We start from the raw sequence: 26,357 nt of genomic DNA on the forward strand, positions 1-26,357 counted from the left end.
ATCTTATAAGAAAAAACCTGACTGTTTGTCTTTTGTGTGTTTCCATGATAACTGACTAACTCATCTTCCAAATACTCTGAAGCTCTCACTGATTAAACATTATGATGATCTAACCACCGCTCCCAGGCCACCCAAACAGATACCAGCGCTTGCCTCATGGATAATCAAGATACAAATTATGTCTGGCAGGAACTAAATCTCCCCTAAGGGTAGGCTTAGAGAATTTATTATTATTTCCATGATGAGCAACATAATCTTAAATTATTTTCAAGACTTTTTGGGGAAAGATAATATTTGACATCATCAGTAAAGCAACCTGTTAATTGATATAGGTATTTTCTGTATTTGTTGACACTGGATTATTGGTCACCAGCCTCTGGGCATTTGCCGATAGCAAGCTAGGTGAACCAGTTGAATACTAACTCTTTCAGAGCATTGCTGCAGTTCAGTGAGTCACACCCAGTGAGCATATTTAACGATGAATTAACAGCATGTTTCATGTATACAACTCGCTGGAACAAGCTAATTTTGTAGTTTATATTAATATTTAACCAACCACAGTTAAACAAAACTCTCATCTATTACAGTGATTAAATTGATAACTTTATCTCAAGTTAGATTAAAAGGTATTATTTCCTTTTTTAATCTGTGAATATACTTTATTTAGTCATTTTTGTTTATAACGGAAACTATGGGAAATCAAGATTAACATCCTTATCCGTGAGCTTCTTATAGACACCTGAAAAAGTGTCAACCTTGTGTTCCACATTGTTCTGCTGTGCTTTGACTAAATGAGCCCTGATGAGCAAGCTGCCCTCCAGTTTCACACAGATTCTCTTGTCCACAACTTCACTTGGAAGACCAAGTCCTAAAGGATCACATCCTACACAGCTGTCAGAGTATGGCTCCTGGGATGCTTTTTCTTACTTTTTTTTTTTTTTTGTATGGCTTTTTTTGAGTTGACTTGGGCAGAATTCTCCTCTGAGCAATAAAGATGACATACTTCCCAATGAACTTCTCCAATTCACGTACTAGCTGAACTTGGATTTTCTGGAAAGATTTCAGTTGAATGGGAACAAAGATTATGATCACTTTCTGACCACCACCAACTTCAGTTTCCTTGGCTGCTGTAATATTCTGCTCCCTGTGCTGAGTCTTGAGGTCCACGTTTAACTGCAGCTCCTGAAGAGCCTGGGCCCAAACTCAAACTTGTCCTTCTCCTTGCTGAAAGTCAGCTTAGGGAGAGGCCCAAGTCTCACGAGAGCTCATCAAATTCCAAAAAGTATTATTTCATGTTCAGTATTTTCTAGTTTTGTTTTGTTTTGTTTTGTTTTTTAACTCAAGCCTTGATGTGCTCAAGATACTAGGTTTCTAACGACAATCAAAGATAAATATTGTTTGTGTATAGACATCTGTGTGTGTGTGTTTCCTTCAACTAGGAAATTGCTTTCATATGGCAGTAAAAAAGTTGTTGTCTTCATCTAAGGAAGTATCCAAAGAAATCCCTATAATGGTGGCTAAGTATTAAATAGTAGATATCCTCATGCTGTAGATTTGAAAATTCTCAAGCCATATTCACCATCATCCTAGAATGTTAATGCTACATGTGTTAAATGATTATAATCAATCAGAGGTCATTTGACAAGTACTTTCTTCATTTTTTTTTAAATAAACAATATTTAAGTCTTGGCAATATGACCAGCCTAATAAAGAAATCGGAAAAAAATCATACATGTGATATTTATTTCCATAGGCAAGCTCCATGCTACTTAATATCACGTATTTTCCTGTACTATAATCTTATTTTAGTGCCACAATGGTACAGTTAGTCTCCTTTGCTGTTGTGTAACTTCCTTCAACCATTTAAAATCTGTTGATTTGCTATTTTTGCTTCCATGTAGTTTCATTTAAAAGTCAAATATACTTGGCATTTGCTAAAGTCATAGCTCTTACTCTTCTTGGAAATTCTCTGCAAGCTTACATTTTATTTAAAAAATTCATCTGCAGTAGCATAAAATTTACAATTTCAATTCTGTTTAAGCTTTGAATGACAAATTTTCCTATTATCTCATTTCTTTCTTGCTTTATTTGACTAAACAAATGCCCTACAGTAGGAACATTTACTTGTGAAGTGAAAATTAATCCATCCTTTTTAGAACTCTGCAATATAATCTCTATAATACCCCACATCAGTAAAAGTAATGAATACTTCATATCTACCTTCACCATTCTATTAAAGGTGTCATACACATTTTTTGTAAAGAAAAAACACAGAACGTCATCCACTTTCCATTGCCCAAATCTACCATTTTGTTATTTCAAAGTATTTTATTTTTATTTTTAAGGAACAGTCTCATTTCTATTGCCCAGGCTTGAGTGCAGTGGCACAATCATAGTTCACTATAACCTCAAACTCCTAGGCTCAGGCAATTATCCCACCCCAAACTCCCGAGGAACTACACTATAGGTGCATACCACTATGCCCAACTAATTTTACAATTTTATTTTATTTTTTATAAGTAGGGTATCACTATGTTGTCCACCTTGGTGTCAAATTCCTGGCCTCAAGTGATCTTCCTGTCTCAGCATCCCAAAGTTCTGGGATCACTGGTGCGAGCCACCTTGCCCAGCCTCAAAATAGTTCAGTAACAAATAAAGCCTTCTTTTAAATTTCAAATTCTACCCCCCTGTTTTTTATATATTTTTTTCTAAATAATAAGTGGCTGTTTCTTAGTAGCAGTAATATTTGGTTCTTAAAATTATTTTTTATTTTTCATCTAAAAAGTAAAATACCACAAAATAACTGGCATTTACTTCCAAATATATTTTTCCTTTTATTTCACAGCCCCCCCCCACAAAAAAAAATTCCTTCTCTTTTCTCTCCAATGAGTTCATTTGCTACTGTTACTTTTGGCATCGATAGAATTTCAAATAAATGCTGTACTTTAGTACCTGAGCTAGAGAGGTCAATCATTGGTGGGTAGCAAATGATCAAACAGGACTGTTACAAGACTGTTTTCCAAAAATGATGAAAAAAATCCATTTGTCATGACAGTAAGGAGGAAAAAACTGTAGAAAGATGTGCAGTCTGTTAGCTCATCTTACCTTTTATTGATGGTTAAAGTATGCATGATTCCGAAAATGTACAGTTTAGCATGTTTGAAATTTTCAACTCTACCTAATTGTATAAAATATGTACCACCTTTTTAATTAATTTATAAGAAAATTTCATCAGTGTTATTTTGATATAATACTTCATATTATTTTGCTGTCATGCAGAAGATGAACTTCTTTTTAATAAAACTATTTGCTTCAAGATTGTTCTCATGGCTCTTAGTCCATACAATTCCTAACAGGATACAAATATAATCAATTAATAAGTTAATGTATTTAGGAGTAATTTTGAGCACAATATTTTACTTTTATCCTCTTTTATTATGCTCTACTTAAATTATTATTGGTGCTCATTCTTTTTAGTTAAAGGCCATCCTAGGACTAATATAGTAGAGTTGAGCAGCCACATTTTTCTCAGTAAAATGCAAAATAGAGATTCTCTAACTTGTTTTCCTATAAGCTGTCCTGTGTTTAAAGTCTATAAGGTAAAAAAATAAATTTGTTTAAATTGTGATTTTTCAAGTGGATAATTATAAAGGTAAATTAGAACTAAAATCAATGCAATTAATAAAATGTGTAATAAAATAGAATGTCAACACTTAAATGTACCACATCAGTGACAAGAGAGGTAAAACCTTTCAAGAAGTTAAAATAAGAAAAACCTTAATTGAATAAAAATAAAATAAATAAAACTTTATCTCATGTGCCATGTTTAGGAGAACTCTTAGACCTATTTTCAGATGTGTCTGGATTTGTGTAGGAAATCTTAACTCTCATTTAGATTACAACCTCTTCCACAAGACTTGAAATTATAGGATTCTATCCAATGCCAATGAGCTTCATTACAGTTGAGACTCTGATGATATGTAACATCAATTTTACATTATTTCACATAACATATTTATCTGTGGTTTATTTGATCCCTGCTATTACTGATGTATGAGTTTTAATCTATGGTTTAATTCACACAAATATCCAGAGGTTACCACTTACATTAAATGCATACTTATGTAATATATTTCCTATTATCCTGTTAGGATTCCATTCACTTCTTGTTTGTTTTCTGACAGGTACACAAGACTCCTATTGTTAATAGCAATAGGAGAAAGCAAAGAGAAGAAAGGCCTTGTTACTTTTAAGTTGAGTAACTAAAAAGAGAATAGTGACTGAAGATAAGCTGTGGTAACAGGGCAAAGCAAAGCAAACTTACTGAAGTCTAATAAAAATAGCGAGTCAAACAAGGCCAAAATGAGGTAGAAAACATTAATGTAACTAGAATCTGAGACTCCCATCTTTGTTTTGCTGTGTTCCAAAAGAGGATTCTATATATATATATATGTTAAGGGGACATAATATCTTAGCTATGTTCACATAAGGAGTAGCACAAAACTAGTTCATAACAAAAGTGGTCATAGGTAAGCTATTGGGGGTTCTGTTAATCTTGGACTGGAATTGAAATGTAGTGACAATAGGATGCCCCCACTTGCCATCATATAGACACTCCTAAAGGTAGAGAACCTTTTCTAGAGAACCTTAGTTTATAATCTTTGTAAGACCTCAAGGAGGACCATGTTTCACTGGAATGTAAAATGTCTGGAGAATCCAATTTTGCTTTAGGCTGATGTGAGGAAGAGATAGAGGATAGATAGATAGATGATAGATAGATAGATAGATAGATAGATAGATAGATAGATAGATAGACAGACAGAAAGATAGATAGATAGATGATAGATAGATAGATAGATAGATAGATAGATAGATAGACAGACAGACAGACAGATAGATAGACAGACAGACAGACAGACAGACAGACAGATAGATAGACAGACAGATAGATAGATAGATAAATAGCCCAAATTCCTACATAATCTAGTCATACCCTCAGTATTCCTGAGCTGGGAAGGTTCAGAGAAAGATGGAAACATTGCTTCATCCATTAAGTGAGGCCAAGGAGACTAACAGTAGTTTGAGAATGTGAACCCAACTTCTTTTCATGCCTTTCAGGATGTGATAGAGTTAATAGAATTTGGAAAATTTTAATAGAAACATCCCCCAAAATGACAAATACCTTGAATTAACCTGCATTTTTGATGTTTAAAAGTAATTTATATTAAAATTTTACGTCAATAATTTATCATATTATTACATAATATTCATTGCCTTTAGCTGTCAAAAGCTTCCCAGAGATACTGAATCTGTAGTAAGCAGAGTATTCTAAAGCCTCGTGTCTCTACTAGATTCTAAGAACTCCACAAATTCAAAGAATGTTTGTAGTAGGCTGAATAATGGGCACCCAAAAATATCCAGTACTTTTCCCTGGAACGTGTAAAAGTCATCTTATAAGGAAAAAGGCACTTTGCAGGTGTGATTAAATTAAGGCTTTTAAGATGGGGGGGAATCATCTTGGATTGTCCAGATGGGTCCTAGTTTCGATCACAAGTGAGAGGGACAGAGGGAAATTTGACACACACAGAAGAGAAGACAATGTGATCACAGAAGCAGGTTATTTTAATAATGCTTCCACGAGACAATCAAATCACAGAATGCTGGTAGACACCAGAAGCTGAAAGATTTCAGACTTCTTACCTCCGGAATGGTAAGAGAATAAATTTCTATTCTCAAAAGCCAGTAAATGATTTTGATTTTGTGGTGGTTTGTTCATATACAAAAATCAACTCAAGATGGATTAAAGACTTAAATGTAAAACCTAAAACTATACAAACCCCAGAAGAAAACCTAGGAAATACCATTCTGAATGGTCCTGGCAAAGACTTCATGACAAAGACTCCAAAAGCAATTACAACATAAACAAAAATTAACAAGTGGGACCTAATTAAACTAAAGAGCTTCTGTGCAGCAAAATAAACTATCAACAGAGTAAATAGACAACCTGAAGAATGGAAGAATATATTTCCGAACTATACATCTAACAAAGGTCTAATATTCAAAATGTATAAGGAATTTAAACCAATCAACAAGCAAAATATGAGAAGGCTTTACTGGCCATTGCTGCTTTTGATGACAGAGGAAAGGACCACGAGCCAAGAAATGCATGTGGCCTCTTGCAAAAAGCAGGAAAATGGATTCTCTCCAGAAAGGAATGCAGCTCCGCCAAAATCTTGATTTTAGCCAAGTGAGACTCATTTGATCTCCAGGACGATAAGCTAATAAGTTAGGGTTGTTTTAAGCTGCTACGTTTAGGAGTAATTTGTTGTAGCAGCAATAGGTAAATGATAACACTATCCTATAAGAAAAAAAAATGTATGTAAAAGCCATCTGAAGACATCTGCATCTATATTAAAAAGTCTTCAAAGTATGCCACAAATAAATAATACAAAATATTAATAATTTGTCTGCAACCATAATGCCCCATCTACATCCCTTAGTATCATATGGTTTCCTTTTCAAATCTAATGACATGTATGCTATCAGATAAAAGTATAACTTTCATGACTATTAAATATCAAGAACTTTACTAGTTTGGTGGATATTTAATAAAAAATAAGATTTAAATATTCTAGTTATAAAAACCAATGCACAATATCCAGTGATAATTTAATCAAAGTAAATATAATAAATGAATTCCTTGTGTATGTGTGTGCCTAATGCAATTGACCCAGGATAAGAATTCATTAACAGTGAATACAAGCACAAGTTTTATTTGTAGAACTCTTTTTCCAGGAATTAGAAACAAAGATTATCTGCTTTCATTGTGGTTTAAAATTTGATATGTTTCTCAAGGCTTGAGCTTGACCATTTATTCAAATAAGCATCTAAACTTAAACACCAAGCAGAAATATTAGCCATTACTCTAGCAAACACACTGTAGATGTAAATTTCATTATCAACATCCTGTCTCACAAGATTCTGTAATATTCCAGTAAGCAGGGCCAGGAAACACAAAAATTTTCCCACAGATATTTCACTACTTCGATTATAATTTCAAGTTGTGTAACATTTTACAGTAACCAAACAGGCTAAATGCAAATATATAAAACAAAAACTGTAACCAGAAAATCATTTTATCTAAAACTACCTCTCATTTTTTAATTGCAACATCTTACATGGACCTAAAAAAAATTGCAACATCTTACTTTTCCTAACTAGTTTTACTGGAATAAGTATATGCCTAATACTTGTTTATTTATTTATTCAAAATATTTCCTAACTAATAGCAGATCTGTGATTACTGGGCCATTTTAGCATTCTTCCCTATATATACAGAAAGTGAATGCTATCATTATCTTTCAGTTCAATTTCAGATACATCTCCAGATTTTCTTATTGCTGTTGCTATTGTTATTCTTATGTAATATGACTTGACTTCATACTTCTCTAGTGGCTTTCTTTAACTTTGCTTTATGGATTTCTGTCATAATTCTATTCATGTCATCAAGGCACTGCATAATTTGCCTGCCTCTTCAGAAGCCTTTCAAGGGAAGCTATATATTGATCATAGTCAACTACACTCTAATTGCTCAAGATACTGCCAAACATTTCATCAGTCTGGTATATGTTAAATACAATAGAACCAATCCTGTTTTAAATAAGTTAATTTTTCTAGGCAGAGAGCTACCGAGTAAGGTTCACCTTTTGGTGCTCAATTAGTAAGAATCATAACATGCTTTTGAAACTCATATTAAACCACTCAGTGTTGCAATGACCTATTGGTTGACATCATGTCATTATAGATTGGAATTTTCAATTCAGCAATTTGCTTCAATAGTGCTGTCAAAAACTAACAAAATTGTGGAAATGGTTCTCAATGAATTCTCAGAATGTTTATTGATGCAGCTGATACTGTCGTTAAAGTTTCTACACTTATATTGATAAGCTGATTGGTACGCTAGGAGACAAATGCCCTTTGCTGAAGGCATCAGCAGGCACATCAATGCACATTTCATTTCTGATTATTTTTTCTTTGGGCTATACTAAATATGGCAGTAAAGTTGAATAAAATTTTAATAATTGGTAGGAATATTATTTTTCAAGTGTCATGAGCCAGGGAGGCACACAAAATAAATTTTTCTAATAAATCACAATCATAATAACAGATCGAACAGACCTATGAATCCCCCCAAATTCATCATTTTAAAGCGATCAGCTCATTTAACACTAAAATGCATCTATCCTCAGGCTGAATGATAACATCTGTAAAGCAGCACCCAGCAACATAATGCATTTAAGAATATATAATTAAGACACTGGAAAGAATTATGACTATTAGGCCTGAATCTTAAAGGAGTCAATAATTGCTTGCAAACAGTAAAGTCAGATAAATTGCTTTTTAGGAAAATAAACTAGGAGAGGAAAATTTCAGAGGAGTACACAGTAGGTTCCCAGTTAACTTAAAAGGTTAATTTTCCAGAAGAATAACATCTATCTAATAAGATTATATAGTTTTGAGTTACATAAGATTTGAACCTCAAATACCTATCTGAAGAGGCTGATTCATTCTTATACTTCTCTCAGATCCTCAATCCAGGAGTAGTTCTTCATACAACGGGCTTTTGTGAACTATTTATTCAATTAGTAAGCAATCTTGATCCCTAAAGCTCCATCTAATCCTGGCCTCTTTTGAAAAAACAGAACTTTAGAGCTAGAAAGTAATTGCAAAATTATTTATTTCAACCACCTAATTCCCACTAAGGTACAAGAGAAGAATATGTCTTACTCAAACATAGTGCTTAAGTGATCAAATTAGGTCTCTAGAACCTACGTGCCTGTAGTCTCAGCCATGGAACTTTCTACTTTATTGTCTATTTTTGCCACTTCTATTCATTAAAATAGTTACCTAGATGGAGAATCAGATATCCAGTGTTCTTTATTCCATACACCAGTAATTTTTAATTTGCCCTTGTACAAATCACATTTCCCTTCACTAAGTAATAATTTTTAAAAAGCATGATTGATATAGTTATTTTAAAAGGACACTGACATAGTTTGATCACTGCCATACTTATCTCAACCACACAATGATATGGTCGACACTGTAGATTACTTTCCTCTTAAATATTATTTTTCTAGATTAAGAACTATTATGTTAGACTATATTTAGCTAGTGTAAAGTTTGGGAATTCTCTATGTCATTGACAATCTGGTAGTGGGATTAGAAAATACTATCTGTTAACAGATAAAGCACTAAGGTGCTTGAAATGCCTGACTCAAAGCAGAATTTATGCAGAAATGCTAAGGTGGCAATTACAGATAAATGGAGTATTAAGGACTAAAGGAAGTAAAACGCGAATTTATTTTGTCATTGTAAGAGAGAAGCAATTGAGACTCTGTAGAGAAGAACACTCATACTCAGTGATCCCTGACTATCTGGTTTACAACTAGAGCTAGTTTATAAAGAACAGAAAGACAAGGGCATATGAAGTTAGAGTATTTTGAGAAAAGAGGAAACCTAAAAAGGAATAGTTGGGAGTAATTAAACTGGTTAAACACAAACAGAAAACAAACCATTGTATAAAAGGCGGTAATTAATCCCAACTTAAAAAAAGGAAAGAAAATAAGAGAGTCATTTAGGTAATACTGCCTATAGTTTTGTGAATGGGATGTAATAAACAAATAAAGAAGAACCTAGAGATTGAGCTTGGCCATATTGTGGAAATGTTATAAAGATCAATATTGATCCCCAAATGGAGATCTGGGGCTAAGCCAGAACATAAATATACAGTTAGCCAAGGCCTGCCTAGTAAGATATGAAGGTGGAAAAGAAGAAAATGAGTTCATTCAAGTCAAGGGAACTATAAAGGGAATATAAAGAGATCTTTGCAAAGCCATTAGAAATTCTTTTTATTTTTATTTTTTATTATTATTATACTTTAAGTTTTAGGGTACATGTGCACATTGTGCAGGTTAGTTACATATGTATACATGTGCCATGCTGGTGCACTGCACCCACTATCTCGTCATCTAGCATTAGGTATATCTCCCAATGCTATCCCTCCCCCCTCCCTGCACCCCACAACAGTCCCCAGAGTGTGATATTCCCCTTCCTGTGTCCATGTGATCTCATTGTTCAATTCCCACCTATGAGTGAGAATATGAAGTGTTTGGTTTTTTGTTCTTGCGATAGTTTACTGAGAATGATGATTTCCAATTTCATCCATGTCCCTACAAAGGACATGAACTCATCATTTATATGGCTGCATAGTATTCCATGGTGTATATGTGCCACATTTTCTTAATCCAGTCTATCATTGTTGGACATTTGGGTTGGTTCCAAGTCTTTGCTATTGTGAATAATGCCACAATAAACATACATGTGCATGTGTCTTTATAGCAGCATGATTTATAGTCCTTTGGGTATATACCCAGTCATGGGATGGCTGGGTCAAACGGTATTTCTAGTTCTAGATCCCTGAGGAATCGCCACACTGACTTCCACAATGGTTGAACTAGTTTACAGTCCCACCAACAGTGTAAAAGTGTTCCTATTTCTCCACATCCTCTCCAGCACCTGTTGTTTCCTGACTTTTTGATGATTGCCATTCTAACTGGTGTGAGACGGTATCTCATTGTGGTTTTGATTTGCATTTCTCTGATGGCCAGTGATGATGAGCATTCTTTCATGTGTTTTTTGGCTGCATAAATGTCTTCTTTTGAGCAGTGTCTGTTCATGTCCTTTGCCCACTTTTTGATGGGGTTGTTTGTTTTTTTCTTGTAAATTTGTTTGAGTTCATTGTAGATTCTGGATATTAGCCCTTTGTCAGATGAGTAGGTTGCAAAAATTTTCTCCCATTTTGTAGGTTGCCTGTTGACTCTGATGGTAGTTTCTTTTGCTGTGCAGAAGCTCTTTAGTTTAATTAGATCCCATTTGTCAATTTTGGCTTTTGTTGCCATTGCTTTTGGTGTTTTAGACATGAAGTCCTTGCCCATGCCTATGTCCTGAATGGTAATGCCTAGGTTTTCTTCTAGGGTTTTTATGGTTTTAGGTCTAACGTTTAAGTCTTTAATCCATCTTGAATTGATTTTTGTATAAGGTGTAAGGAAGGGATCCAGTTTCAGCTTTCTACATATGGCTAGCCAGTTTTCCCAGCACCATTTATTAAATAGGGAATCCTTTCCCCATTGCTTGTTTTTCTCAGGTTTGTTAAAGATCAGATAGTTGTAGATATGCGGCGTTATTTCTGAGGGCTCTGTTCTGTTCCATTGATCTATATCTCTGCTTTGGTACCAGTACCATGCTGTTTGGGTTACTGTAGCCTTGTAGTATAGTTTGAAGTCAGGTAGCATGATGCCCTCCAGCTTTGTTCTTTTGGCTTAGGATTGACTTGGCGATGCAGGCTCTTTTTTGGTTCCATATGAACTTTAAAGTAGTTTTTTCCAATTCTGTGAAGAAAGGCATTGGTAGCTTGATGGGGATGGCATTGAATCTGTAAATTACCTTGGGCAGTATGGCCATTTTCACGATATTCATTCTTCCTACCCATGAGCATGGAATGTTCTTCCATTTGTTTGTATCCTCTTTTATTTCCTTGAGCAGTGGTTTGTAGTTCTCCTTGAAGAGGTCCTTCACATCCCTTGTAAGTTGGATTCCTAGGTATTTTATTCTCTTTGAAGCAATTGTCAATGGGAGTTCACTCATGATTTGGCTCTCTGTTTGTCTGTTGTTGGTGTATAAGAATGCTTGTGATTTTTGTACATTGATTTTGTATCTGAGACTTTGCTGAAGTTGCTTATCAGCTTAAGGAGATTTTGGGCTGAGACAATGGGGTTTTCTAGATATACAATCATGTTGTCTGCAAACAGGGACAATTTGACTTCCTCTTTTCCTAATTGAATACCCTTGATTTCCTTTTCCTGCCTAATTGCCGTGGCCAGAACTTCCAACACTATGTTGAATAGGAGTGGTGAGAGAGGGCATCCCTGTCTTGTGCCAGTTTTCAAAGGGAATGCTTCCAGTTTTTGCCCATTCAGTATGATATGGGCTGTGGGTTTGTCATAGATAGCTCTTACTATTTTGAAATACATCCCATCAATACCTAATTTATTGAGAGTTTTTAGCATGAAGTGTTGTTGAATTTTGTCAAAGGCTTTTTCTGCATCTATTGAGATAATCATGTGGTTTTTGTCTTTGGCTCTGTTTATATGCTGGATTACATTTATTGATTTGTGTATATTGAAGCAGCCTTGCATCCCAGGGATGAAGCCCACTTGATCATGGTGGATAAGCTTTTTGATGTGCTGCTGGATTCGTTTTGCCAGTATTTTACTGAGGATTTTTGCATCAATGTTCATCAAGGATATTGGTCTAAAATTCTCTTTTTTTGTTGTGTCTCTGCCTGGCTTTGGTATCAGAATGATGCTGGCTTCATAAAATGAGTTAGGGAGGATTCCCTCTTTGTCTATTGATTGGAATAGTTTCAGAAGGAATAGTACCAGTTCCTCCTTGTACATCTGGTAGAATTCGGCTGTGAATCCATCTGGTCCTGGACTCTTTTTGGTTGGTAAGCTATTGATTATTGCCACAATTTCAGATCCTGTTATTGGTCTATTCAGAGATTCAACTTCTTCCTGGTTTAGACTTGGGAGAGTGTATGTGTCCAGGAATTTATCCATTTCTTCTAGATTTTCTAGTTTATTTGCTTAGAGGTGTTTGTAGTATTCTCTGATGGTAGTTTGTATTTCTGTGGGATCGGTGGTGATATCCCCTTATCATTTTTTATTGCGTCTATTTGATTCTTCTCTCTTTTTTTCTTTATTAGTCTTGCTAGCGGTCTATCAATTTTGTTGATCCTTTCAAAAAACCAGCTCCTGGATTCATTAATTTTTTGAAGGGTTTTTTGTGTCTCTATTTCCTTCAGTTCTGCTCTGATTTTAGTTATTTCTTGCCTTCTGCTAGCTTTTGAATGTGTTTGCTCTTGCTTTTCTAGTTCTTTTAATTGTGATGTTAGGGTGTCAATTTTGGATCTTTCCTGCTTTCTCTCGTGGGCATTTAGTGCTATAAATTTCCCTCTACACACTGCTTTGAATGCGTCCCAGAGATTCTCGTATGTTGTGTCTTTGTTCTCGTTGGTTTCAAAGAACATCTTTATTTCTGCCTTCATTTCGTTATGCACCCAGTAGTCATTCAGGAGCAGGTTGTTCAGTTTCCATGTAGTTGAGTAGTTTTGAGTGAGATTCTTAATCCTGAGTTCTAGTTTGATTGCACTATGGCCTGAGAGATAGTTTGTTATAATTTCTATTCTTTAACATTTGCTGAGGAGAGCTTTACTTCCAACTATGTGGTCAATTTTGGAATAGGTGTGGTGTGGTGCTGAAAAAAATGTATATTCTGTTGATTTGGGGTGGAGAGTTCTGTAGATGTCTATTAGGTCCGCTTGGTGCAGAGCTGAGTTCAATTCCTGGGTATCCTTGTTGACTTTCTGTCTTGTTGATCTGTCTAACATTGACAGTGGGGTGTTAAAGTCTCCCATTATTAATGTGTGGGAGTCTAAGTCTCTTTGTAGGTCACTCAGGACTTGCTTTATGAATCTTGGTGCTCCTGTATTGGGTGCATATATATTTAGGATAGTTAGCTCTTCTTGTTGAATTGATCCCTTTACCATTATGTAATGGCCTTCTTTGTCTCTTTTGATCTTTGTTGGTTTAAAGTCTGTTTTATCAGAGACTAGGATTGCAACCCCTGCCTTTTTTTGTTTTCCATTTGCTTGGTAGATCTTCCTCCATCCTTTTATTTTTAGCCTATGTGTGTGTCTGCACATGAGATGGGTTTCCTGAATACAGCACACTGATGGGTCTTGACTCTTTATCCAATTTGCCAGTCTGTGTCTTTTAGTTGGAGCATTTAGTCCATTTACATTTAAAGTTAATATTGTTATGTGTGAATTTGATCCTGTCATTATGATGTTAGCTGGTTATTTTGCTCGTTAGTTCATGCAGTTTCTTCCTAGTCTCGATGGTCTTTACATTTTGGCATGATTTTGCAGCGGTTGGTACCGGTTGTTCCTTTCCATGTTTAGTGCTTCTTTCAGGAGCTCTTTTAGGGCAGGCCTGGTGGTGACAAAATCTCTCAGCATTTGCTTGTCTGTAAAGTATTTTATTTCTCCTTCACTTATGAATCTTAGTTTGGCTGGATATGAAATTCTGGGTTGAAAATTCTTTTCTTTAAGAATGTTGAATATTGGCCCCCACTCTCTTCTGGCTTGTAGAGTTTCTGCCGAGAGATCCGCTGTTAGTCTGATGGGCTTCCCTTTGAGGGTAACCTGACCTTTCTCTCTGGCTGCCCTTAACATTTTTTCCTTCATTTCAACTTTGGTGAATCTGACAATTATGTGTCTTGGAGTTGCTCTTCTCGAGGAGTATCTTTGTGGCATTCTCTGTATTTCCTGAATCTGAACGTTGGCCTGCCTTGCTAGACTGGGGAAGTTCTCCTGGATAATATCCTGCAGCGTGTTTTCCAACTTGGTTCCATTCTCTCCATCACTTTCAGGTACACCAATCAGACGTAGATTTGGCCTTTTCACATAGTCCCATATTTCTTGGAGGCTTTGCTCGTTTCTTTTTACTCTTTTTTCTCTAAACTTCCCTTCTCGCTTCACTTCATTCATTTCATCTTCCATCACTGATACCCTTTCTTCCAGTTGATTGCATCGGCTCCTGAGGCTTCTGCATTCTTCACATACTTCTCGAGCCTTGGTTTTCAGCTCCATCAGCTCCTTTAAGCATTTCTCTGTATTGGTTATTCTAGTTATACATTCTTCTAAATTTTTTTCAAAGTTTTCAACTTCTTTCCCTTTGGTTTGAATGTCCTCCCGTAGCTCAGAGTAATTTGATCGTCTGAAGCCTTCTTCTCTCAGCTCGTCAAAGTCATTCTCCATCCAGCTTTGTTCCGTTGCTGGTGAGGAACTGCGTTCCTTTGGAGGAGGAGAGGTGCTCTGCTTTTTAGAGTTTCCAGTTTTTCTGCTCTGTTTTTTCCCCATCTTTGTGGTTTTATCTACTTTTGGTCTTTGATGATGGTGATGTACAGATGGGTTTTTGGTGTGGATGTCCTTTCTGTTTGTTAGTTTTCCTTCTAACAGACAGGACCCTCAGCTGCAGGTCTGTTGGAATACCCTGCCGTGTGAGGTGTCGGTGTGCCCCTGCTGGGGGGTGCCTCCCCGTTAGGCTGCTTGGGGGTCAGGGGTCAGGGACCCACTTGAGGAGGCAGTCTGCCCCTTCTCAGATCTCCAGCTGCGTGCTGGGAGAACCACTGCTCTCTTCAAAGCTGTCAGACAGGGACATTTAAGTCTGCAGAGGTTACTGCTGTCTTTTTGTTTGTCTGTGCCCTGCCCCCAGAGGTGGAGCCTACAGAGGCAGGCAGGCCTCCTTGAGCTGTGGTGGGCTCCACCCAGTTCGAGCTTCCTGGCTGCTTTGTTTACCTAATCAAGCCTGGGCAATGGTGGGCGCCCCTCCCCCAGCCTCGCTGCCGCCTTGCAGTTTGATCTCAGACTGCTGTGCTAGCAATCAGCGAGACTCTGCGGGCGTAGGACCCTCCGAGCCAGGTGCGCGATATAATCTCGTGGTGCGCCGTTTTTTAAGCCCGTCAGAAAAGCGCAGTATTCGGGTGGGAGTGACCCGATTTTCCAGGTGCTGTCCGTCACCCCTTTCTTTGACTGGGAAAGGGAACTCCCTGACCCCTTGAGCTTCCCTAAGTGAGGCAATGCCTCGCCCTGCTTCAGCTCGCACAGGGTGTACGCACCCACTGATCTGCGCCCACTGTCTGGCACTCCCTAGTGAGATGAACCCGGTACCTCAGATGGAAATGCAGAAATCACCCGTCATCTGCGTCGCTCATGCTGGGAGCTGCAGACTGGAGCTGTTCCTATTCGGCCATCTTGGCTCCTTGATTCAGCCATCAGAAATTCTAAAGAAAAAGTAGCCAGTGAATATTTAAAAAGTAAAAAAAAAAAAACACTACATTGATTAAATCTGCCTTTCATAAATTGCCTGTATCAAGCTATAAATTGATGTTCTTAAATATTAAGCACCAACGTTATAAAATAATACAATTTCCATAGTATTTATATACAGACATTATGTGCATACTGAAAAAATTGCAATATAAAATAACCTAAAATATTTTTTTAAATAGCAAAGCCAAGAGAAAAAGGGAGATTTAACTAATGAACTTAAATGAAAAGTAACAAGCAATTTAAAGAATGCATTGAAATCAAAATACGACTACACCAACCCTAAATGGGGAAATAGAAAAACAATAAAAACAGTGTAATTTAAATATATTGGAATGGCTATGAGTTTGGACAAGTTATTGCTGGATAATATTCAATCTGCAAGGATATTAGAGCATTAAAATGAATAGTCATATATGCAGATAATAATGAGCAGAGTTAGCACCATTGTAATGCACTAAAGAAAAAAGTCCTTTTTAAATATAAAAATTTAACAATGAATATGAAAATGTATATCAAAGGAAAAATTAAAAGGTGTACCACATAGCAAGAAGTGGTACCCTGGTTACTATCTAGCTTTGATAAAACTCCTTATAGACTGATATTTGAGAACCAAAATTCAGCACTGGTTATTGCATTTTTAAAAAGTTAACATTTAAATGCCGATAAAGTATAAATGATCTTTATTATTCTAAGCAGGTTTGGCTTTCATTTATTTCACACAGTATTTAATTTTAGGTATATTTTACTTAAGCTGTCCCTGAATAAGTGAAAGGATGCTGGTCTGACTCTAGACATAAAAAGAAGAAGAAGAATTAGAACTCAATCTCTCTCTCCCTCTCTCTCTCTCTCTCTCTCTCTCTCACACACACACACACACACACACTTCCTTATTATTGCATGTCAAATAAAATATTAACGGGGTGAAATTCAAATACTAAAAATTTTAAGCTAACCAGTAACACAGACATATTCACAATGTACTCAAACCTCTGGAGTTGTAAGGTCAGTACAAATATAACCCAATCCCTTCTAAATGTACAGTATTACACAAGAATCATGGATGTTCAGATGGCTGTACAAGTCATTCAAACAGCAAAGAAAGGAGCACACTTTTTTTAGCATATAGAGCTCCCTAGAACCAGAAAGCAGATGAATACATTTTACAAAGATTTCCAATAACAAGCTGTGCACCAAAATGTTTTCTTTTTACTCAACCTTTAGTTTTCCAAGGAACTCAATCTAAACAAAATGTCCAGCCCTGACCAATCCACATAATAAAAGCTTTACAAAGTTTAGAAAACATGTATAACTGTCAATGTAGGTGTTGACCAAATAAAGACAAGAAGGTCACATTTATTTGCAAAGGTTAAACAGCAAGGAGAAAGGAGTCCAAGAGGAGTAATGAGGTGAAACTGTACAAGGACATTTCTAAAACAGCTTGTATGTGTGTTTTGGGTGGAACAGTCTCTAAGAAGTCATAAAATCCTCATTGCTTAGTCATTTAAAAATCAGAGCATACAAAGGCAGCCTAAAAATGCTTAATTAGGCCTCTGACTTTTTCTGAAAAATTAATGTGAATCTGACAGTAATCCACTGTCGGAGAATTCTTAGATTTTTTTGAACTTATTACACAATTAACATCATGAAACTTACCACAGACACCATTATTAGGAAAATATTGTCAAAAGTGTTTAAGTAATTAAGTTGTTTTTGACCATTTATTTATGGATACAAAATATAAGGTTTGAAACAGCTAATAGTGTTGTACAGACCACATTTACATAACAATAATTTCCTTAAAAATTAGCAAGAATTAAGATATTTCCTATTTGAGAGAAGTAGAAGTACTTGTAATATTTATTTCTTTTATGAAACGGATATGATAGCCTTAAATAAAATTTGTATTTTAGATAGTCCATTATACTTCTAAAGCATAAACATCCCAATGTGTGTTTTAGAATCGAAGGCAATACCACAAAGTTAAAAACAATCCTTAATTAAGTACTTGCCTGAGGTAATAAGCAGTGTACTAATGTTAAATGTTAAGACATTAGAGAAATGTTTTGAAAAGAGCATATGCAGCATCACAATTGCCTAGAGAGTTTGTTAAAAATCGAAATTTCTGTATCTCGGTTCAGAACAATTTGGGCCCACCAATGTGCATTTTACCAAGTTCCTGAGATTATTCTGCTGTGCCATAAAGCTTAAGAATCATTGACAGAAAAATAGAACTTCAATGAGAAAGCTAGAGATAAAAAGGAATGAATTTTCCTTGTTCCAGTGTCATTAGTATATTATACTCTAATTTTCCTTTAATAATATTTTCCCTAGGATAAGACAAAAGACAAGCCACATAGCATTATAATTTCATAAAACAAAAACAATAATTATCACTCAGTAGAACTCCATCTCAAAACACGTGTAAGTATATTTCCTTAGGTGGTCCCTGAGAAAGGCTCATAAAGCATAATGCTGATTTAACTCAAGGATATTATAGTATTTATAAAATGGAACAGATTGACCTGAACTCTAGGTGTCTTTGATGGCTCAAAGCAAATCCAGAAGGCCTTACCAGTTTCAACCAGTTTGTGCCAGTTAACTTCAAAGAGGAAGCTTGCCTAATGATTTTTATAAACATGAACATTTCCTAATAATATATTGTAGGTTGTTACTTGCTTATCCAAGCGATCCCATTTTGAATAAGGGTTCCTTAAAAGAGTTTTGAACAAGGAACATGACAGATTGCATTTTTAAGCCATGTTCATTAAAAAAAAAATTCTAGCTAATAAAAATATTACTTTATATAATGTTGACATACTGTTTTTCTCAGCTTATTTTACAATAGTAGAAGAGATGTTCACGCTTAATCATTAAGGGTTTCAGGTTGATCAGATTTATCAGTGTACTTTTTAAACTAACAATAAATCACTTTACTGATGGCTCAATCAATTTTTGGCCACATATTATGCCATTATATCACCTACTTAATTTTTGAAATCAATCTTTATTTATAAAAAGCTTGTCCTCTTCCCCTTGTGTGTCACAGTGTCATGCTGTAGATTTTGGTCCCTATGGAGTAAGGACAGAGCCAGAATCAGAAAGTAGATACAGGACACAAGGAAAGACATGCTTCGGTCACATATGGGAATGAGAAAGGTTTTGTGTATCAAAATAATCATAACTTCATTGAAAGAGAAAAATTTCTTATAATTATTAATTCCACAATTGTACTAATGTAAAAAAATTAGTAACACTGTTATCTGATAATATAATTTACAAAGTATGGTGGGCCCATAATCTCATATCTAAAATTCGTGACTACATTTATGATTCATTCCACTTTTCTTTATGCAAAAGAAGAGCTCTTATATCCTGAAATAATCTAACCTCCTTTCTGATACTTATTTCCACATTTTAATGTTCAAAATTTGTTTGAAAGTTTTAAAAATTTCTCCAAATTCTTGGACTGTCCTTGTTTAAGACAAATCATATATAATTTCTGCTATCTAGTTATAATATTTTATCATATTCACTCATTCCATCAAATATTTATTTTAGCATCTACCATATACCAGACACTGATCTTCCACCTGCACTTTTCAAATTTTAATGCACATATGAATGAGCCATATAATGCAGATTCTAATTCAGTAGGTCTGGGATAGGGCCTAAAATTCCACATTGTTGACAAACTTCCAGGTAAGAGATTAAGATCATACTTTGAGCATCAGGGGTAGTAACACTTAGTCTATAGAACTAACTTGAAAAAGGTGAAAGAAGCCAGTCTTAATAAAACCATCCCATAACAATTTGAGATATAGTATTGTAGATGGACAGCAGTCCAGGAAGGATTGTAGTTTTAAAATTGCGACAAAAGTTATGGAATCTAATACATCCCAATACACAAAAACCAATGAACTCTATCAGAACATAACCACCAGTGCCAAAGTCAGAAAGAAAAATATGATACCAAGAGCATTCTATATTAAAAAGATTTATAGCTTATTTCTATTTGAGATAATCTATTGCTGTAGGAGGGATTTTTAAAAAATGAGTGAGGTTGGCTGATTTGGAACGCAATCAATAAATATTTGTGAAATAGATTCAGATCTCCTGACACTATATTCCTAAGCTAAGAAAGAATCTTTCTAGCCACTTCCTAGATGTTGGCTAAATGAGAACCATACTGTATTCACATGCAGGTTGGAAAAAATCTGCCATAAAGTCAACTAAGGAAGTTTTTCCCAAGTGGGTAAAGAATACAAATAGGAAAGCAAACGGGACTTTTTGCTGGAGCAGATTTTGGAAAACAGGAGCACAACATCTCTTTCCTGTGTTTCCCAAAGGAGTCATTCTGTAGACTTTTGGGTATGAATTAAAAGGAATTAGACATACAAAGAGGAATTTGTTAGAAGAAAATAAATAAACACACCCATACACATTCATTTTCTGTGGATTTACAGTTACTCTTTGTAAAATGTGGACATAATAGAATATCCATTTGGATCATTTCATTATGAATATCATTTAAGGAACTGATATTAACTTTATAATTATGCTCTTGGATATTTGTTTGTTACCATATAAGATGACCTGACTTTTCAATCAGATACCATAGCAGAGGAAAATAAGGTGCATATTATCTTTGTTATAACGATAAAACTTTGCACTTCTATACTAGTCCAGAGAAGACATACTTCTATTTATTCTAGACTAATTGCAGACCATTTCTATGTTCTTTTGCTACAGCTTCCTCTCAGACCACCAAAGTCTAGCATTTAACTTTCGTCTCTATTTTCATCTTTGTATATTATGTCTTGGGGAAAAAATCAGAAGCATCTAGATGAAGCCAAGAATTTTAGTATTATCATTCCCTGTAATATATGCAGCTAAGCTGAAACAGGTCTGCTGTATTTCCTGATTGCCTCAATTTAAAGTAATTTGTGTTGAACTGTGATTCATGAGTTGTTGAAAACTAATCAATATACTGCTTAGTTTCAAACAAAAATTTAAAACAAAGCCATTTATGGTAAATAAATTGAAATGAAAAAGCTAAGATTTCCACTACATCCTATTATTTTAATTTGAGTGATCCTTTGTGACTGATTTGCAGGTGGTAATGACTTGCAAATTAACTTGGCAGAAAACTGTGCTGTTGTGACCCAGTGACTAAGCTTTCGCAGAGCTTACAAAGAACACTGTGCATTTTGGGGCTTTATATTTTATTGCTTATGTCCAGGGTGAGAATGCTTCTTGCAGCCTTGTCCAAAAAATAGCATTAATGAATACTGTCAGTCTACCACTTAGTAGGTTGAGAACAAGCGGTTAACACCTCTACCTCAACACTAATTGACTGGTTGAAGTGCTTGGCCAGGGAATTATTTATTTTCCTGTTCAGCATCTTCTCAGTAAAACAGATTCCTTCCTTTAAACACCAACTCCACTTAACACCACAGTAATGCTCTGTTAGAAATGAAACTAACTCTGTTAGAAATGAAATGCTGCTAGTAGATTCTACATCTGCTGACACATTCCTTTTTAAATACCTTCAGTCTAAGTATCGCCACAACTTTCACTGACAGGCTTTTCCTAATTGCATGATTTCCTGAATAGCAAATTTATCAACTGTATGTTTCATCTGGGAGGACTGATCTACCATTCTTGCTGCACCTAAATGTTCACATATGAAAGAAAAAAGTGGCAATGAGGAAAGGGAGAAGGGACAGGAAAATAATCTCTGGAGTACAATCTACTAAGTCTACAGTTTTATATGCTTTACCTATTTTAATTTTTACAAGAACTCTGAAACTATTATTGTTATTCATATACATTTTCCAGCTAATTTTGAAGTTATACAGCCATTAAGTGTTAATATTGTGGTCACCTCTGAGTTTTGTTTGATCCAGCTCATTCACTACTTCCTTCAGAAACTCTTCCTTAATACCATCATGCCGCCACCACTGTGGTTATTTTAATAAATCCTCCTTGGTGTTTCTTTCTGTGTTTTCAGATTTTTTTTTCATTGCCTGTTTATACATGTTGCTCCCTCACTAGACCTTGAAATCTGGGAAAGCAAAGTTATGTCTTATCTATGAATCCTAGTGGGTCTAGAACAGTATCTGACACACAGCAGGTTCTCAGTGAATGTTCGTTGAATGGTGACCAAATGACTTCAAAGCCTATGATATTTGAAGCCCTCTTGATCTCCCAACCCCACTTAATCACAAGAAATTTCTCCCTTTTCTGACCTTGCCAAACAGTTTGTATTATTTGAAGGTATTTAGTCCTTCAGGCCTCGCAGTATAGTTATTTTTGCATTTGTCACATGTTCTCTGCCATAACATACACTCTTTGAGAGAGTATTATTCATATTCTCCTAGCAACCAACCACATTGTTTCAATAATGTTAGTCTTTATATGTGCGTTCATTGAACACTTTGTCTTAGTTACTTTGTTAGGTATTAGGTAAGGGCAATTCAGAGTCAAACAGGAAGTGGTCCTTCCTCTTGAAGGGATGATAGTCTAGCCATAACAGTCTGGTTACAATAGAGTGTGAAAATTACTATGATTGATGCATGAGCAAAGTGTTACGGAAATACACAGAATGAGTATGCCTGCTTTTACAGAGGAGGTAATATTTAAATGAAGCTGAGCTGTATCTTGCATCAGGTGATACAGCCAAGGCATCTTTTTATAACAAAGAGTTTTTAAAGTAGTTTATAGTGGAATAGAATTCAGTACTGTCAAATGCCACTCCTTCCCCCATCAATAAAATTGCTACAGTTGTTTCCCACAATTATTAATCAAAACTTCAGGATTGTAAGATGTGGGCACTGATGTATGCATGGGCTTAGATTCAAATCTCACTCCAACTCCTAACTCTGTTTGACCTTGAAAAGTTACTTTAACTCTATGAGTTTCAGTGTTCTAATCAGGGTAAAATAAAGATAATAACTACCCATTGAGTTGAAATATATATATGTATATACACACACAGATATATATATATATATATATATCCTTAAAATGTGCATACATGTAAAGCCTAGTTGGTCTTCAATATATATTATTCTTCTAAGAAGTTTGAAAAAAGGGAATATTACTTTCTGGATAGTAACCTGTGTATTCAATAATAAAAACTCGACTTTTCCAACATATTTTTTCTGCCAGTTTCCTACCCTTATATCAAAGATACTAATGTTTCTTTGTAAACTCTCTAGACTAGGAGATACCTGTTGCATTCTAACAGTCCAATCTTATATTCTTTCATTCAGTTAGTAAATTACTTAATATTCATAGATTTATTCAGCATTTACTAATACACATGATGAAATGCTAGATGCTGAGGATGATACAGAAATGGAAATGTCAGTGTCTATACTTATAATTAAGTCACAAAAATATGACATGGTAAACAATTACCATTATAATTCAAAGTAATGTGTAAGAAGTGATCTATGTATGATAAGATCAGTGTGGGTTTTGATAGCTCTGAAGGGGGAGAAGTGGCAATATTACGTGTCATTAATAGAAGGCTTCTTGGAGGAGTTTGCATTTAACTTCTATCTTAAAGTTTGCTTAGGTTTGAATAAATGAGATAGGTAGGGCTGATTTTTAGAAGTTTCCCATGCAGAATGGACGGTATTAACCATACAGTAACATGGATTACAGCAGGATCTTTGGGATCAGACAGAACTGAGTTGGGATCCTGGCTTGAAAACTTGCTGGTTTTGTGCTATTGGGCAAGTTTCTAACATATTCGAACTTCCAGATTCTCATGTGAAAAATGGGGATAATAAGGGTACCTACCTCACAGACTTGTTGTAGAATTAAATATGATAATGCATGAAAAGCACTTTGCATGTACTTGATACATAATAAATGCTTAATAAATGGTAGTTGTTATGACTATGAGCAAAGTTGCAGATACAAAGTTCCAAAAGCATACCTGGAGTAGAGTCATTTTTTTCAAAATGGAAGGTACATACATATGTATGTACAGATAAAAAAATCTGGAAACATTAATGATATGGTTTGGCTCTGTGTCTCCACCCAAATCTCACCTTGAATTGTAATCCCCATAATACCCTCTTGTCAAGGGCAGGACCAGATTGAGGTAATCAGGTCTTGGGAGCAGTTTCCCCCATGCTGTTTTTGTGGTAGTGAGAGTTTTCGTGATAGTGAGTGAATCTCACGAGATCTGATGTTTTATAAGCGTCTGGCATTTACCCTGCTTGCACTCATTCTCTCTCCTGCTACCCTGTGAAGAGGTGCCTTCCGCCATGATTGTAAGTTGCATGAGACATGCCCAGCCATGTGGAACTGTGAATCAATTAAACCTTTGTTTTTTGTAAATTACCCAGTCACAGGTGTTTCTTCATAGCAACGTGAGAACGGACTAATACAGTAAGTTGGTATTGGGAGTAGTACTTTATCTTTACAATAAAGATACCCCAAAATGTGGAAGCAACCTTAGAATTGGGTAACAGGCAGTGAAGAAGACAGGAAAATGTGGGAAAGTTTGAAACTTCCTAGAGACTTGTTGAATGGCTTTGACCAAAATGCCGATAGTGATATGGACAATGAAGTCCAGGCTGAGGTGGTCTCAGATGGAGGTAAGGAACTTGTTGGGAACTGGAATAAAGGTGATACTTGCTATGCTTTAGAAAAGAGACTGGTGGCATTTTGCCCTTGCACTAGAGATCTGTGACACTTTGAACTTGAGAGAGATGATTTAGAGTATCTAGAAGAAGAGATTTCTAAGCGGCACTGCATTCAAGAGGAAGCAGAGTATAAAAGTTTGGAAATTTTGCAGCCTGACAATGTGGCAGAAAAGAAAAACTCATTTTCTAGGGAGATATTCAAGCCCCACCTCCAGAAATTTGCATAAGAAACCAGGAGCCTAATCTTAGTCTCCAAGACAATAGGGAAAATGTCTCCAGGACATGTCAGAAGTCTTCACAACAGCTCCTGCCATCACAGGTCTGGAGGCCTAGGAGGAAAAATTGGTTTCCTGGGCTAGGCCCAGGGCCTTGCTGCTTCATGCAGTCTCAGGATTTGGTGCCCTGTATCCCAGCTGCTTCAGCTCCCGCTGTGGCTAAAAGTGACCAAGGTACAGCATCAGAGGGTGCAAGCCCCAAGCCTTGGCAGCTTCCATGTGGTGTTGAGCCTGTGGGTGCACAGAAGTCAAGAATTGAGGTTTGGGAACCTCCACCTAGATTTCAGAGGATGTATGGAAATACCTGGATGTCCAGGCAGAAATTTGTAGCAGGGGCAGAGGCCCTCATGGAGAACCTCTGCTAGGGCAGCGCAGAAGGGAAATGTGGGGTTGGAGCCCCCACACACAGTCTCACTGAGGCACTGCCTAGTGGAGCTATGAGAAGAGGGCCTCCATTCTTCAGACCCCAGAATGGTAGATCCACTGACAGCTTGCACCATGCCCCTGGAAAAGCAGTAGACATTCAATATCAGCCCAGGAAATTAGCCAGTACAGGGGTGGTACCCTGCAAAGCCACAGAGGCAGAGCTGCCCAAGGCCATGGGAGCCCACCTCTTGCATCAGCATGACCTGGATGTGAGACATGAAGTCAAAAGGGATTATTTTGGAACTTCAAGGTTCAATGACTGCCCTATTGGATTTCAGATTTTCATGGGGCCTGTAGCCCCTCTGTTTTGGCCAATTTCTCCCATTTGGAATGGGTGTATTTACCCAATGTCTGTACCCCCATTGTATCTGGGAAGTAACTAACTTGCTTTTGATTTTACAGGCCCATAGGTAAAAGTAGCTTCCCTTGTTTCAGATGAAACTTTAGACTTGGACCTTTGGGTTAATGCTGGAATGAGGTAAGACTTTGGGGGACTGTCAGAAGGTATGATTGTGTTTTGAAATGTGAGAACATGAGATTTGGGAGGGGCCAGGGGCAGAATGATATGTTTTGGCTCTGTGTCCCCACTCAAATCTCACTTTGAATTGTAATCCTCATAATCCCTACTTGTCAAGGGTGGGACCAGGGGCAGTAATCAGATCATGGGGGCAGTTTCCCCCATGCTGTTTTCATGATAGTGAGTGAGTCTCCTGAAATCTGATGGTTTTGTAAACGTCTGGTATTTCCCTTGCTTGCACTCATTCTCTCTCCTGCCACCCTGTGAAGAGGTGCCTTCTGCCATGATTGTAGGTTTAATGAGGCATCCCCAACCATGTGGAACTGTGAGTCAATTAAGTCTCTTTTCTTTCTGAATTAGCCAGCCTTGGGTATTTCTTCATAGCAGAGTGATAATGGAGTAATACAATTAATAAGGCTACTTTGTGAGTTTTGAATGTTAGGCTAAGGGATTTATATTCT

The 26,357-nt window shown here is 36.2% G+C and overlaps 1 pseudogene; it reads right to left on the reverse strand.

Moving 5' to 3' along the window:
* Positions 1–689: 689 nt before the first annotated feature.
* LOC101153155 (small ribosomal subunit protein eS7-like) overlaps positions 690–26,357 on the reverse strand; it is a 32,283-nt pseudogene continuing 6,615 nt past the window's right edge.

The sequence above is a fragment of the Gorilla gorilla genome, chromosome X (assembly GCF_029281585.2).
Source record: "Gorilla gorilla gorilla isolate KB3781 chromosome X, NHGRI_mGorGor1-v2.1_pri, whole genome shotgun sequence".
NCBI lineage: Eukaryota > Metazoa > Chordata > Mammalia > Primates > Hominidae > Gorilla > Gorilla gorilla.